This window comes from Pogona vitticeps, chromosome 2, assembly GCF_051106095.1.
Source record: "Pogona vitticeps strain Pit_001003342236 chromosome 2, PviZW2.1, whole genome shotgun sequence".
NCBI classification, from domain to species: domain Eukaryota; kingdom Metazoa; phylum Chordata; class Lepidosauria; order Squamata; family Agamidae; genus Pogona; species Pogona vitticeps.
Window position 1 is genome coordinate 210709783 of NC_135784.1, and position 3531 is coordinate 210713313.

A 3531-nucleotide genomic window follows, 5' to 3' on the forward strand; every position below is an offset into this window, starting at 1 on the left:
CGCCATCACCGCTCGAAACCTCTACGAGTGCCTCGCCTCGCCTTCCGGCCGCCCCGACGATCAGGTTCTTCCGTCCTTTCCTTTACTTGAATTTTGGCGCGGGCAAAGAGGACCTTTTCCTCCGCTTCGCGCAACGCTCCATCGAGAGCTGGCTAGTTCACTGCCTGGTTTTTCCTATCCCTTTTACTGTATTGTACTCTTCAATGACTATTCAGGCAGTTCGCGTGGAAGCCCCGAGAGTTACTAACGGGCAACGCCTCCATCTTCCTCCCTTTCCCATTCTTCTCTTGCGATGTGATAGGTGGGAAAGAATTGGAAAGCGAGGCAGGGGCTGGGTCCTCATCCTTTCGCCCTGAGAGTGAGTGGAGCGTTTGTTTTGGTTAGAGAAGAAGAGGCGTCTGGGTAATGTAGGAAATGGCAGTCGCTGCTCTGTAGGCTGCCTGTGTTTTCTCTGATTCTACTACAGTATGCGTTCCAAAAATACTTCGAAAGAAAATCATCTAGCTTAGTATGTCAATGCCAATTTCTCCTTGGAAGAAGTTAACGAGTCTAATTTTGGAGTCTGGTCTTTATTCGTTGATGGTGCGGCTCCATTCTTTAGAGAGGACTTCTTAATCTCTCTCTCTCTCTGGTTCTGCCTATCAATCCAAGATGGGAAATGTTAATTTTATTTTAAAATTTTTAAAAAGGTATTCCATTCACTTTGGCTTAATGAGCAGGAAACCTGCAAGTATGTGGTCTTGGTACATTTTTACAGGAAATAGGACGTCCACATTAAAAAGTGAAATAAATATATTATGTTTTAATTCACAGTATATAGTTTCACACAAGAAAAATGAGAGCTTTATTTCTTCTAGAGTGGGAAGTGCTTCAGATTGAAGGGTATGCAACCAGGCAATTGGACAGAAGTATCTCTGCTCCAAACATTTACTGCATCATTTCTCCTTTCTGGTGCAGCACAGGATGAACTGGTGAATAGGGCAGTTTGTGATATGGAGGCTAGGGGTGGAGTGCTGGATATCTTACCCATCCATGTAGTTCCTCAGTGGATTATAGTCATAAAACACTTTAATACTTTTCTGTGTAAACATTCTGTTTTCCACACCCAGTGGCATGAGTGTTGCTTAGAATGTTCAAGTGAAATCTTGTGCTTAAATAAATTAATTGCATTGTGATCTTTTGTGTCACAATTTAAGTTGGCCTTACATCAATCATTCCAAAGGTTTTGGGAATGAGAATAACTAGTACAGAAATATATTTGGATAATTGCTTTTTAAATGCAGAATATACAATGGTTGCACCAGGAATTTAGAAAAGCTGCTTAAATTGCTTTGCAGGCAGTAGACCTTGGATGACTGTCTTAATGTGGTGAGGGTGGGTGCAAAGCTGAGAGCTATTCCCTCTGGAGGCAAGACTCTGTTCTCTGGACTCCAACAGGGTCACCCAGTGGAAAGGTAAAAACTGAGACACCAGACTAAGATGCAGCCACTTTCTTCAAGTTTAACTGTAACAGCAGCAGAAGAGAACAGATGGTTGCAACATTGATGCAGGCATAGGAAACCCTTGGAGGGCAGCTACAAGGCAGTAGTAATAGTGCAAGGTGGCGCTAGTGGAGCATCTTTCACAGATAATAGCACAGACATATTACTTCTTGTTAGTACTGCACCACAGAGGACAATAATGAAGCACTATTGAATATTTTTTACTTTGCACACCCTGCGATGAAATACAGTAGTTCAAAATGAAATGGGAGCTAGTACTGGAGGGTGAGACTTTCAGGTCAGGAAGCACTCTGTCAGCTGCTGGGGAAAAGCAAAGGGCAAATGTAGACAGCACTGTCACTAATGAGACAACTAGATCAGTGGTTCTTAACCTTTGTTACTCGGATGTTTTTGAACTGCAACTCCCAGAAATCCCAGCCAGCACAGTTGGTGGTGAAGGCTTCTGGGAGTTGCAGTCCAAAACTCCTGAGTAACCCAAGGTTAAGAACCAGTGAACTAGATTTAAAGCCAAAGGGACATCTAGTGGCCAGTGTGCACAGAGATAAAAGGAAAGTCCAAAATGGACAGGCTACTACCCTATTAAATCCTTGCAGGGCAGTTTCCTGAGAAATGTTCATTTCAGTGCACTAGGAATTCTAGGAGGCATTGTCACAGTAGCACAAAAGGGAGCCTCGGGCTAGGTTGAAACCCAGTGTTGAAGTACAGCGAATTATCATACACTGCATTGATACTTGGAAGAGGGGATATTCAGAGTCACAGCCCAGAAGCATGTTAGGTGGGGACAAGGGAGCCCAGTTCATCAGTATTACCTTCCTTTATTTTTATGTTTTGGACATGAGGGTTCAAAAAAATGTCACCCCCCTTCTTTATATTTCATGTGTAAGAGAGAACAGAATAAAGCAAGAAAATAAGATGGCATGGGGACTGGTACTGTCAGAATAGGGAAGAGGAGAGCCAGACTCTCTTCAGAATACCAATTTCACCTTGCTAAGGAAAGAGATCCCCCTTCCACTGCAGAGAATGGCCATATTACACTAGGTAACAAACAAATCTTCCTCTTTACATTAGGGCATACCAAGCTGGAATGTTCTCAAGTTACTGCAGTGATGAATTGTTGGTCATGCTCCAAATTAGAGAGCTGTTTAGGGAATTCTGTAGTCCAGAAACATAAATGTGCACATCTGTACTCCCAGCTGCAGGCCCAGTGTGGGTCAGACTCCTACTCAATTAGCCACCACAATTTATATAATATCTCTTCCACACACATAAATGGTTTAGGACCTCGGTACCTATCAGAACGCCTGCTCCCAGCCAGATCTGTCCGTAATACCTGTTCTTCACATGCAGGGTGGTTGAGGGCCTTGACCCCGAAGGAGGCACAGGGGGAAAGAAGAAGAAACCAGCCTTCTCGGTGGTCACTCCTCGCCTGTGGAACAACCTGCCCATTGAGATCCGCCTGGCACCATCACTGGATAGATTCAAATGAATATTGAAGACATGGCTCTTCTGTCAGGCTTTCTCTGTGCGTTAGGTTTTGAGATCTCGGCCTCCCTTTTACCATTCTTTTCATCATCCTTTTTACCACCTCATTGACATCTGTTTTAATTTATCCTGCTGGTTATTATATTTGTTGTATGTATGTATGTATTATTATTTTGATTGTGTTTTGATATTGAGTTGTTTATCTTGTTGTTAGCCACCCAGAGTGGCCTGGTTGCCAGATGGTGCGGAGTATAAATCCAATAAATAAAATAAACAAACAAATAAATAAATAAGTGGGAGAGATCAATAAAAATAATCTCACTGCACCAGGAAAAGGTTCTGTTTAATTGCCTTTTGAAGGAAAAGAAAGGAAGCCACGGCGAAGAAGTCTAATCAATAGTGTATAATAAAGGAGGAGGGTCCTTCCCAGATGTCCAACCTGCCAATATCAACCCGTGGGGCCCTGGCACTCAAAGTAACCAACATGGCTGCATTCTTGGAATGGGCAACTGATGGTCCCTGAGATAGCCAGGCTAGAACTATTTTA

The 3531-nt window shown here is 43.2% G+C and overlaps 1 long non-coding RNA gene across 1 annotated transcript; it reads left to right on the forward strand.

Annotated features, from left to right (window-relative positions):
- The first annotated feature begins 286 nt into the window (after positions 1-286).
- LOC140704815 (uncharacterized) lies at positions 287-3319 on the forward strand. The gene is made up of 2 exons (XR_012084261.2): positions 287-402; positions 2850-3319. It is a non-coding gene; the product is annotated as an uncharacterized LOC140704815 (long non-coding RNA).
- Positions 3320-3531: the final 212 nt, after the last annotated feature.